The 13,129-nt window shown below is 47.2% G+C and overlaps 1 protein-coding gene across 4 annotated transcripts in view; it reads right to left on the bottom strand.

The window, feature by feature from the left end:
• The window catches only part of DOCK1 (dedicator of cytokinesis 1), a 556,998-nt gene that overhangs the window by 141,038 nt on the left and 402,831 nt on the right, over positions 1-13,129 (bottom strand). The gene's annotated exons all lie outside the window — the stretch shown is intronic.

The following is a 13,129-nucleotide window of genomic DNA, read 5'->3' as shown; positions in this document are numbered from 1 at the left end:
TCTAGGGAACTGCAGCCTTTCTGGGCAGAGGAAGATGAATCCTGGAGGGGAGAGAGGAGAGGAGGGGAGGGGAGAAGAGGGGAGGGCAGAGGCGGGGCCGGCGCTGGGCCGACTCTCCTTGCAGCCCCAGCTGTACTGACTGCTCCATGAATATTTCTGAAGCAGACCAATGCCCAGAGGGGCAACAGGAGGCCAAATTTTAAACTGGGCTCTGCCGCCGGTCACACCACTGCTGCTCCAGCTCCTCCGTTGCTCCCCCTCCAGCCTTTGGGCCCACCGCCCTCCCCTGGCCTGCTGCTCAGCCCATCTGCCTTGGGTCCACTTCTCAGCTTGCTCTCCAGGGGACAGCCCCGTTGCCCAGCCCTGACCTCATTCTGGACCTCCATCGGGTCCACGGTGTTGGATTTGATGCTATCACCCCTGACGCGCTCCCAGCCATACGGCCACACGCATGAGAGGGAGCCCTGGACGTCCTGTTCTTACCCAGCCACTCGCTGGCCGCATGGGCCCCGTGTGTGTGTCCACAGCCCCAGCCTGCCTAGCCAGCCTTCTGGAAAGGCTAGAAATAGATTAAAAGAAAAAACAAAAAAAGACTCCACATCTGTCTCTGCTTTCCCTGCCAGATTCCTTCTGTTTCTGTTTTTTTTCCAAATGACCCCTTTAACTCTTCCAGGCTCTCACCCTAATCATCTCTGCCTGTGCTAAAGAGGGAGGGGAGGGAGGGGGAGCTTGAGAGTCTGCAAGCTTAGGCCCCAGAGTCTTGTCCTCTGCAGACAGCCACTGGGACGAAGAGCGGGGAAGGAATCGTGAGCAGAGACTAGGGGCAGAAGTGCTCTAGGCCCTACCTTATTTACCCCTGAGTAAGAAGCCCAACAGGCAGAGTCCACTGCCTGTGAAATAAAAAGGATCAGGGCTCCATCACACAGGTTGACTTAAGATTAACGAGAACCGGGACTTCCCTAGCAGTCCAGGGGTTAAGACTTCACTTTCCAACGCAGGCCGGGCAGGTTCAGTGCGGGTTCAATCCCTGGTAGGGCAGCTAAGATCCTACCTGCCTTGGGCCAAAGAGGCAAAACAGAAAACAGAAAGCAACCGTAACAGATACAATGAAGACTTTAAAAATGGTCCACATCAAAAGAAAATCTCTAAAAAAGAAAAGATGCGAGATGAGTGGATAAGGGCAAACATCTTTTTTTTTTTCTTTCCTTAAATTGTTTTAAAATTGAAATATAGTTGATTTACAATGTTGCATTAGGGCCGGCATCCGCCTGCCCCTTTACCTAGCCGTCCATGAGGCTCCCATGCAGGAAGCAAGCTGTGGAGTGAAGACTGAATTCTGCCTGCTTCAAAGCCCACGCTCCTCAGACACAGTTCATAAAACCACACAGACACATGCAGTCATGCTGAGCTCTGCTTCCAAAAGGCCTGGCAGGTCATGCAAGAGGCTACCTTCTCACATGACCGTGATGGACGGGAGGAGGTAGAATTCAGGATTTTCTTGTTCTATCTGAGTCTGCATATGTGTGTATGTGCACTCAGTCGTGTCAGATTCTTTGGGATCCCATGAATTGTAGCCCACCAGGCTCCTCTGTCCATGGAATTTTCCAGGCAAGAATACTGGAGCAGATTGCCATTTCCTCCTCCAGGGGATCTTCCTGACCCAGGGACTGAACTCGCGTCTCCTGTGTCTCCTGCGCTGGCAGGCAGGTTCTTTACCACTGAGCCACCTTGGGTGCCTTGACACATGGCGTCTGGTCAATTGCGCTCACCAACACAAGGGCTCCATTGTGCGCATCTCTCCACCTTTCACCACCTGAACTCGGCCACGGCCATGGCCATAGAGGCATTTACTCTGATGTTAATGGGAGGCCACCGGGTAATCGGAAGCTAATGATCATCCACCTTCCTAATGCTAAGTGACTTATTACTCATAAGCACATGCAGAAAGAGCCCCGGGAAGCCCCCGCTGGCTGAACACTCACAAGTTAAGCTTCTTAATTGAAAATATAATCTGTATTGCAGAGATTAAAATATATTGGATTCATTTTGGCTCAATTCTTCCCCATTGTCCCACATACATTTTCTTTATGCTACACAATCAAATTAGTTCCCCTGCTACGGAAATTATTTCCACACAATAAATCAATTTTACGGTGAAGCTACGTCTGAATGTCCTATTTAAAGGGAAAGCAAATAAGGGCTGGAAACAATTTTCTTACTGATGCGATCGCTGTTTGCATCATGTGATTTTGGTGATCTCTGCTGGTTTTATCTCTTTTTTAATTCTTAGCTTTCTTGTCTTCCCCTTCATTGTCCTTGGGAAGGTTCGGTTTGGTGTGGTGGGAAGAAGCAGGTAAGAGCAAGTGGAGAGGGAAAACCTTGGTATTCTGGCTCTGATCCAGGGATGGCCCATTCCCACCCTCTCCAGAAGTTTCCCCAGACGCCGTGCCAGGAGTAACACAGCCCTCTAGGTGGCCCCTAGTCCCTCATCATACTCGTTTACTTTTTTCACACCACTTATTAGTTGCTGATGTTATACAATCTAGCTGTATGTTTGTCGGATTAACGGCTGAGCCCCCATCAAAGAGAAGGCAAACCCCAGGAAGGCAGGGGCTTGATCCCTCCTCTTAGGTGTTAGATCCCTCATGTCTACAGCAGAGCCTGGCACAAACCTAGACCAACAGTCCCGACCTTACAAAACGAGGCCCACATCGAGGCCAACGTGCAGGGAGCTTCACTCCTGCTGGAAGGGGGTGAGGCAGGGCAAGTGCTTATCAAAGGTGTCCTTGGGGCCCTAGCACGTTGTGGGACGTGTGAACTCGCAGGATGAGGCCCCACAGACCTTTCAGTGCCTCCTGGGCACAGGCCTTTGCACATGCTGCTCCCAGCCCCTAGAGGGTGCTCTTCCTGCCTGGACCCACTTGGTCAATTCCTTCCAGTTACTCAGCTCCCAGCCTTCCCAGGCCCACTGAACGCTCATAACCTGCTCTTATAGAACCATGAGCTTCTCCGTCAGAGTGCCCGAGTCCTGTTTATCATTAGACGCTTGTTTGTTTGGTGGTCTAAGCCAAGCCCAGGGTTTTCCTGTGGCCTCTCAGCTCCCTGACAGCAAGCTCCACACCTGACTTTGCTCACATGTACTCCCAGCATCAAGCACTCTATGCAACCCTGGTAGGCACCCAATAAACACTTGAATGGAGAAAGAATGAACCAAGGCTGCCACAAAAATGATCCCCAAGCTTATTTTTCATTTCAAATTCAAATGAGGCTGAATTTGCTAAGCAAATTGCAAATCAGGATCCATTTGATTCTCCATGTACACCTCCACATTAAGATGAGACAAGAGAAGGTTACTAACTGCTGGGCACAGACTGTACCCCAGATAGGCCGTGAGCTGCACAACAGACATTCTACCTGCCTTTAGAATAGGGGCTGATCATGACCCAAAAGCCACCAACTTTCTGGTCCTTTAGCATTGCTGAGGGAGAGCCCACAGGTGCTAGAACAGCAGCAAGTTGCCCTCGGAGGGACCACACTGTATCTCACAGCACAACAGCTGCTAGGGGCTCAAACACCCCAAGGTGTCCACGTAAGAACTCAGGAGACCGCCAGGAACACGCGGCACAGGAAGGGCACAAGCATTAGTGGCACGCACAGAATACACAGGCGTGTTCAGAAGTTTGAAAGACTGAATGTTGTCAGGTGTTCACTATCCCAACTCCCCGAACTCCATGAGATGGCCCTAGGACTTGTCACTGTCTTGAACTGCCAACCCAGGATGCTGTAGCCCAACCTAAGCTTTCAGAAAACGACTTTCTCTACGCTGCATGTGTGTGTGCTAAGTCATTTCAGTCGTGTCCAACTCTTTGCGACCCTATGGACTACAGCCCGCCAGGCTCTCCTGTCTAAGAGATTCTCCAGGCAAGAATACTGGAGTGGGTTGCCATGTCCTGCTCCTGGGGATCTTCCCAACCCAGGGATCGAACCCATGTCTCATACATCTCCTGCACTGGCAGGCAGGATCCTTACCACTAGCACCTGCCAGGAAGCCCCTTGTCAGTGTTACCACTGAATAAACTGGAACTAGAATCCAGAGTGCCTAACTCCGGACATTGGACATGGTGCGTGTTCTCAACAGCTGACTGCCACTTTTGTGATTATAAATTAATTTAGGTGATCAGAGCTGCAGTGGTCTGCATGAGCAGTAAGACCCCTGCACTCTGAGTTAGACATTTTAGAATTACCTGTATGAACAGGGCAGGCAAAAGAAGATAGAAAAATTTGTACCATTTATTATATATCAAGTTTGAGGAAAACAACAACAGCAACACTGTTTTAATGCTGTTTTGTAAAAGCTGTAGTGGATTCAGCCTTTCTCTAGGTCTAATCAAACTCTGATGCACAGGATGAGCTGGAAGAGCAGGGCAACTAGGGATCCTGGAATCAGAACAGAGTGCGTGTCATTGCACCCGGGCCCACAGGCTTATACAAAAATACACCCCTAATGAGGTCACAGAGTTAAGATGGAAATGGCTGAAATGCATAGTGTGGGCCCAGAAAAACTGTCAGCAAAGTCTAAAAATAGCTTTACTAAGGTCTGTCAAATTGGGGGCAATAATTCAGGAAAATGATACAAGCACGTATACAGACGCAGCAGCTCATTTGAGTACAAGGCAGCTTGGGGAACCAGGTTTGGGGTGAAATGTTTGATTATTTAAGGGGAGTTTCTTTATTCCATGCTGACACTTTTTTATGGCCTCAGGATTCGGGGGGGTGGTGTTTGTTCTCTACAGGGGTGGCTATTTCCAAGTTGACCTGCACAGATGCCTGCACATGCCTTGGGGGTGGGGTGGGGTCGGGAAGTGGGGCAGCCCCAGAGCTGGCAGCTGCCTGGGGAAAGCGAGGGATCCCTGTCTCGGGCCCTAGTCTGTGGTTGCCCCGTCCTTGGCGTCTGTTTTTTCTGCAGGAAAGCGCTGTTTTTCATAGACTCACACTCAGTTGTTGTCTTGTCAACACTGTCCTTTTGGGTTAAAGTCATATGTCTTTGCTAAAATAACCCATGGTCTGAAAAAACACACCCAAGAAATCACAAAAATAACAGTCCCAACACAGCACTTTAAGATGCGAAAAAGAGAGAAGCAGCAGTGCTTTTTGTTTTTAATGCTCTGTTCAAAATGAATCCAGATAAAAGCAAAACAGAATATGCATGGCTTTTTATACTATCTTCTAAACATGACTTCTGACTTCCAAAAAAAATTAATATTCCCTTCTATTTTTTAGCCAATGTTGTGGAATTTTCGTAGTGAATAAATAAGAGTCCGTCCAGCTCTTTCCTCTGAAACTCTAAATAAAAGTAAGTATTCAAATGCTTGTTGGCTGAGAGGATGCATAAAACCTTGAAATTCAGCTGATATGACTTCAGGGGCTGCCCTTATAAGGGATAAAGAAAACAGGGTTCGGTATTCACTTGCTAGGCTTGCCATAACAAAGTAAAACATCACAGACTGGGAGGCTTAAGACGGAAATGTACTTCCTCACAGTTCTGGAGGCCGGGAATCCAAGATCACAGTGGCGGCAGGGCTAGTTTCTGGTTAGGCCTCTGTCCTTGGCTTGAAGATGGCCGCCTTCTCCGTGTCCACACGAGGTCCTTGCTCTGTGTGTGTCTGTGTTCTGATCCTCTCTTCTTACAAGACACTAGTCACATTGGATTAGTGAAGTGAAGTCGCTTAGTCGTGTCCGACTCTTTGTGATCCCATGGCCTGGTAGCCTAGCCGGCTTCTCCATCCACGGGCTTTTCCAGGCAAGAGTACTGGAGTGGGTTGCCATTTCCTTCTCCCTTAATGATCTCATTTTAACCTTAATTCTCTCTTTAAGGGCCGTGTCTCCAATACAGTCACATCCTGAGATCCTTGAGTGAGGACTTCAACACGTGAATTCTGGCAGAGACACAATTCAGCCTATAACAGGTTCATTCCTGTGGGATCTTTGTATATCTTTTTAACAGTCCACAGAACGTGGTTACTATGATGCCCGTACGGGTCTGGTGATGCTCTTCCCTCTTGCCAAAACTTGATGCCACCAAACCCCATCCTTGATCCTAGGAGAGGGGGGCAGTTCTGAACTGTGCCTGCTGGACAGCACCCTTGGCATAAGGAAGAAAGAGCTGCCTGGTCCAACCCCAAGACCAGGAAGCACCCTGGGCTCAGCACCAGCTCCTGGGTTCTCTGCTTTGCTGGCACTGCCTGTGAGCTACAGTCACCACATCACTGCCACCAGTGTATTCACCCGTCCATCTGCCCATCTCCTTGAAACCAGAGCCTAACTTCATCTCTGAATCCCCAACACACAGAGTGGAGACCCAACACACCTTCTGAACATCAAGCACTGCATCATGTGGACTCACGCAAGCCCACCCGCAGTACCTGGGCTGGTCCTTGGGGGGGCGAGCCAGGTCAGGGCTCCCCCATCAGTGAACATCCAGGTGAGACAGACAAGGCTCCTTCCCCAACAGCCATGTTCTAGAAGAATCTGGGGAGACTCAGACCCCAGCTTCCCTCGGAGGCACTTCCTGAGCCCTTGGGGCCCTTCCCAATTTGCTCACATCATGATTCCTAGTTTTTCAACAGAAACCTAACACCGGAGACAAGAGGCCTGTGGCTTTGCCTGTCTATACACATAGATTCAAAATCACTCAGAGAAGCAGCAGGTCTGGCGCCAGGGAGTATGCAAAATAACTTACAACATAAAGAAACCCACTTACGATGGAAACTGCTGGACTTGTTTCAGACTCTCCCCAACGCCAGCATGATGCTCCTCTCAGAAATCAGCAGGTGCAGCTTTTTGTGGCTCATCCAGAACACACCCCAGTAGAATCATCGTTCATTTCCAAGTGACCTTGGCCTTTCTTATTTCTTTTCCCTTCCCTCAGCTTAAAGTTGAGGAAAAAAAAAAAAAACAAACCTCCCAAATCATACTTAAACACACACAAACCCACAATGCCGACCGACTCTAAATACCACCTCCTCCCAAGAAAAGCATTTCTATGGCCTGCCCTTCCTTGTTTGCAAGATGCACTAAAAATAGACATCATTATGATAACCCAGGTCCCAGGAGGAATTTCATGTCATGAGCAGGCTCATCAGCCAAAGTGTAAAAACAGGTGCGAGCAAGATGCTCTGAGTCAAGAGGAATATTTCCAGTTTCAATATTCCTGGGTATGAAAAGTCATTTTCTCTGAAGGGGTGCAAAGCTCTAAAAAACACCACATAAAATCTGTTCCACACAAAACCTCTTAAGAGAACAAATCAATTCTGTACATCAGAGAGCAGCTGTACAAAAATAACACACACACAGAGACCCAGCTCAAATGCAAACATGCACACGCTCAGAGCCGAGCCAGGAGGGAGGCCCTGATGGAGGGGAGCCTTTGTGATCACAGAGTGGGGCTCTAGTTCTAGATCGGGTCCCTCTGCCCTTGGGCAAATCCATCCCAAGAAAATGCACTTGGCAATTCAGCTCCAAAGGGAGGTTCCAAGCACCCTGCGACAATATCAGAAAATTAGAAATGAACTCGAGGAGGAAATATTCCCTCCGACAAAGTCTCTGATAACGTACAGGGATTTTGGAAACATCACTGACTATTTTGTTAACTTCAAAAAACTCAAACTTGAGCCGTCAGTAGCCTGCCGCCTTTCTAGTCCCCTTGGAAGTCTCCAGGTCCACATGTTAGAGGACTTCGGAGAGTGTGGCTGCCAGCAGGTCACAGAGAAAGGGGGAAGGGCCAGAGGCTTGGGGTCACCCTCTCTGCCAGCATCCTGACAAGCACCTCAGCTCCTCGTCGAGAACTCCTGTCTACAGAATGAGGATAGATGGAGGAGTTGTGTGAGAATCAGAAGCGGAAACCAATGTATTTCAGTGAAAATGAAGCAAAACACACCTTATATTCATTAGGACGGCTATTATCAGGAAGGGAGAGAGAGAGAAAGGAATAAAGAAAAAAAGGAATGAAGGAAGAAAAAGAATTGTTGCTGAGAATTTGGAGAAATTAGTCTTTGTCTGCCATAGTGGGAATATAAAATGGGACACCTACTGCAGAAAATCATATGGAAGTTCCTCAAAAAAACAAAATATAGAATTATTCTCTGATCCAGCAATGACGCTTCTGGGTATATACATAAAAGAACTAAAGACAATTATGCACTCATGTTCGTAGTAGCATTATCCACAAGAGCCAAAAGTGGAAACACAAGACCATCAGCAGATGAGGGGACAAGCAGAATGCAGTCCATCCATACAATGGGATATTTCTCAATCTCAAGAAGGAAGCAGATTCTCACCCGCTTTAACATGAGTGATCCTTGAGGACAGTGTGCTCCGTGAGACAAGCCAATCACAAAAGGACAAGCCGTGTATCATTTTATTCATATGAGGCATCAAGAGAACTCAAACTCATAGACAGCCGGAAGGTGGGTGTCAGGGGCTGGGGGAGGGGAAGAAAATGGAGAGTTAGTGTTTAATGGGTGCGGAATTTTAGTTTTGCAAGATGAAAAAAATTTCTCACAGTCGTATGAATATACTTGATACTAGTGAATTCTGTATTTTAAATAGTTTAAGATGCTAAATTTCATATTATGGATATTTTTGTCACAATTAAATCTTTTAAAGTTTTAATTGAGGGAAAAAAAAAACACACCACCACTGTCAGCATGCCTATGACACAGGAAGGGCTCCAAACACTGTTCTGTTAACATCAGCCCTTTCTGGTGCTGTACCAAAGAATCCGTTACCACTGATCAGCACTGGCTACTCTTTTAAGTCAACAAACCTCAGGTTAATTGTTCTCTTTTCATATTGCAAGATGAGGAAAACCTTATCTCTCTGGGTGCTAGGAGCCCTGGGCAAAGATTAAAGAAGATTCCCAGATGATTGCTGGCTGAGGAATTGGAGGCCAACTCGGATACCCAGGGAGAACGTGAGGGGCCAGTATCAAGATCATGGCTCACAGACTGATCACAACAAGCTCCAGGACTCCTGAGGAAGGGAGCAAGGCTGACTCAGGCCTGAGAAAAGATGGAAAGAAAACAACACTGAAGGAGTTTAAACAAATCCCGGACCCCTCACCTGAAAGGTAGGGACACCTGCCTTCTCTTCACTGGGGTTGAAGCGAACGAGCCTCAGGGGAGAAACAGGGGGAAACCTCTCCTCCAGGGAGGAACAGGGGAACAGGTGGTGGCGGGGAGGGGGGGACATCAGGTTGGGTGGGGGCTCATTCCCCATCAGCCGTGGACAGAACACTCTCTCTAAAGAATGAGTTGTTGCTGGTTTGCCTGCAATCAACAAGGATGATGAGAACGTTGCTCCTCTACGTGTATGCCTCCTGGAAGAGCTGCCTCGGAACTAACTAGAAAATGCAGAGCTCCAGGCTCCTTTCCAGATCTTCTGGATTTGAAGGTGTATTTTGATAACCTCTCCAGGAGATCTGTGTGCACAAAGAAGCTTGGGAAGGACTCGGGGTAGAAGGCCCCTTGGTCTACTCTTCCTTGCATCTCATCATATCCAAATATATGTGCGTAAAGAAAGTAAAATCCACTGGAGGAATATAAGGTCCAAACTCAACTGGAACTTAAGACCAACACAACTTAAGAACCTCCCCCACGGTCCATTAGTCCAGTAGTTCGGACTCACCTCTTCCACTGCAGGGGGCATGGGCTCAATCCCTGGTCAGGAAACTAAGATCCTACAAGCTGTACAGCCAGAAAAGAAAAAGAACAACACGTGTCTGCCTGCATCACACTCATTTCAGATTAATTTTCTGCCATCAGCTTTGATTGGCCTTCTGCTTGTCTTCTGATCATCATCTAATAAGACAAAACGGGAGATAAATCAGCGTCCTAGTTTGGGGCACTAAGAGATTGTAGTAACATGTTCTAGCAGCCCATTGGAGTTTATTTCCTTCCATTTCATGACAGCCGAGGCATTAAATAGTCTTACATCATCAGGCTGTCCCCTGCCTTCTCTGTGACCACTCCTGTGGCTTTGAAAATCCAATATGAGACATCATTCTTTATGGCAACCTCCATAGCTGCAAGCAAAGCAATTTTAGAGAACACTTTTCCGAGAATAGTTTCTACATACTCGGCGTCTGTTACAAATTACTCCCTGGTTTTGACAACACTTGTAAAATACGGAGTTTAAGTAATACAAATGAGTTGTCAAATTTTCATGATGTAAACAGTCAGAAAAGTTGTTTCCTATCAACAAATCCATAATAAGCAGCCATAAAGCTAAACGATTGGACTTCCCTGGCGATCCAGTGGTTAAGACTCCAGGATTCCAATGTAGGGGCAGTGGGTTTGATCCTTGGTCTGGGAACTAAGATCCCACATGTCTCACAACATGGCCAAAAAGAAAAAAAAATTACTTAAAAATTATATATTTAAGAAAGACTCAACTACTTATTTGCTACCCAGCCATTCCTGCTAACTGGGCACTCGGTGGTTGGCAGAGACCTTGAGACCATTTCCTTCATTTCCCAGAGTAAATTCCCAGGGGCAGTGGTGTTTGGGCTACAACATACCCCATCCACAGGAAATCCCAGGTCCTAGCTCTCAGAGTTGATTATCAGCAGAACTCTAATTTAAAAAAAAAAAAATGAAGAATACAGAATTTCCTTGACCTTGAATGTAAGATGTGCAGAGAATTTTTTAACCTTGTGAGTCATCTCGTTGATTCCAAAACATTAACCTTGAAACTGAAGAAGGTCCTCCATAGAGGAACCCCAGTAAGTCTTGGAAACAGTTAAGGAAACAGAGAAACATGCTTGGAGCTGTGTCATTTCCTAGTTACACGGTGTAGACAATCCCAAACTGAGATCAGAGAGTGGATCCTATACCTCAGGTCCCCTCCACTATGAATAAAGAGCAGGATGCAGGGTCACGTATCAGAGAGGCAGCTGGCCAGACGCCCAGGATGCAGACCACGTCCCAGCCAGGTGCGCTCGAGATTAGCAAAAGAAAGAGTGAGCTCAGGTGCAGCCATTGCGTCAGGGATGGCCTAGTGGCAAATCAAGTGGTTCTTGAATTTCCACAAATCGTGAAACCAGCAGGATGGAATTCAGATATACAGTCTGAGACTCACTCTATGAAACAGAACAAGCCCGCCCACCACCAAGCAGACAGAACAATGCCAGCCAGGTCCCCACCAACCTTCTACTGGTTCCAAGTGCAGCCTTAAATAGAGCCAGTCCACCAGGGGGCCGTCCCATTACCAAACCAGACGGAGGGCTACCTGCCCACCCTGTCCACACAGAGCCTCTAGGGAAAGCTGAGATGAGGAGCTCCCAGGAGAAGGCTGGACCTACACGGCAAGGGGGAGAGGAGACCTGGACAGGGTGCTGTCCCAGAGCCGGCAGCCTTGTCTGGAGATATGTTCAGACACTCAGAGGGAGGTCGGGGAAGCAGAGGATTAAACACAAGGCCCAGGAAGTGGGCCAGGAGCTCTGCAGCAGAAGGCAGCCAAGCAGCACCCAGTTCAGAGCAGAGCCACCCTGGGGAGAAGCCAGGGCTGCAGAGGTAGCTGGCTGCCACTTCTGTACAGGCTATGTTGCTGAAGGGTCACCCCAACCCCCTGATCCCCCATCTCCCCTCCAGGATCAGGCAAGGATGCAGACGGCAGACTGGGAACTGCTCACTAGGACAGACAGTGCCTCGGACAGGGGGATTTCTTTCAAGGATCTGGTGTCCAGTTTAGAGACCAGTTGAGATCGAAATCATTTCAGAGGAGATGCAGGGTGGGCAGGAAAGAGTCACAGCTCCCAGAGAAAGTGCAGATCCTGAAAAGGGAAAGGGCCAGAAGTGTGGCACCATGTTTCCACACCACGTGGTCCAAAGGACCCCTCTGCCCAAGTGTGTGGAGAAGAAGGAAGGATTCTCAGCAGTTTCTCATAAAGTGACAAAGCTGTCAACCAAAGTGATGAAAGACCAGAAAAATAAGAAGGGCCTTCAATCTCATGTGGATGGTTACAGTGAGCTGTTTCCACCTCTTTCCACCCACTTTATATTTGTTATGAAATTAACATTAAAAACTAAAATGAAAACACTTTCTTACAAATGGATCTTACTTTTAATCCTAAAATGGTTCCCAAATTATTGTCAGTATATTGCATCTTTTCAATTATGGCTAACTTAACGGTTACACTTTGCACATAACATATGTAAATATTTTTCTTAATTCTTATCCAGAGAGACATTACTGTAAAATTCTTTTTAGGAAATCAAGACGTTCTGACTCTCAAACTTCAATTTTAATGTCCCCCCACGGCTTTACTTTTCGTTTAATTTCATAATAGCTAAAAACCTAACACACAGAGATAAACGTAAAAGCCCCCCAAACAGTGATCCAAGCTTCTCATAATGTAGTCATTATAAACAAAGCGTATTTCCCTGATAAATTCCTGAGACCATAAAATGCCAAAGTCAGAAAAGGAGGCCCAGTGCTGAACTCAGGACAAACTTCTAGGTGAAAGAGAATACACTCTCACTCGTGACAACACAAGCGCATTTTCAGGCAGTCAGCCCCCTGAGTGCCGCAAAGCTCTCCTATGATACCTCAATTTTGGCTTCTACGTGTGTTTATGAACCAGGTTTTAAGATGACTGCTCACAGTCACTGCTCTTGATCATGCGGGCCCGAGGCGCTGCAACAGCACATAACACCAAGAATTCACTGTGATCAAAAAATAAACATCGGGACCTGTCCCTAAGAAGAGCAGTTTCTAACAATCCATGTTTGAGGTTTTCAGATTTCAATCCAACTCAAAATCAAGTATATATCTAAAATATACTGGAGCTAACCACATAAAACATTCAATCTCAGATTACCTTATTTAGATACAAAGATCCTACAATCCTGGGTTCAAGCCATTTAGTCAACCCAGTAAAGCCCAGGGGCCTGGTCTATGAAACGAGCATATGAAAAGACCCTGGCCCTGAAAAACACTACCTCTGAAACCAACCAGAAGAAGCAAATCAATAAACTCCTACCTCAGTTTAGACATGGCTGAGACAATGGACATCTCAATTCTACAGCCTAAACGCAGTCCCTCTGGATTCTTTCTGAATGCAAATAGATGG

Source organism: Bos indicus, chromosome 26 (genome assembly GCF_029378745.1).
Source record: "Bos indicus isolate NIAB-ARS_2022 breed Sahiwal x Tharparkar chromosome 26, NIAB-ARS_B.indTharparkar_mat_pri_1.0, whole genome shotgun sequence".
Taxonomy (NCBI): domain Eukaryota; kingdom Metazoa; phylum Chordata; class Mammalia; order Artiodactyla; family Bovidae; genus Bos; species Bos indicus.
This window is presented reverse-complemented; position numbering and strand designations above follow the sequence as displayed.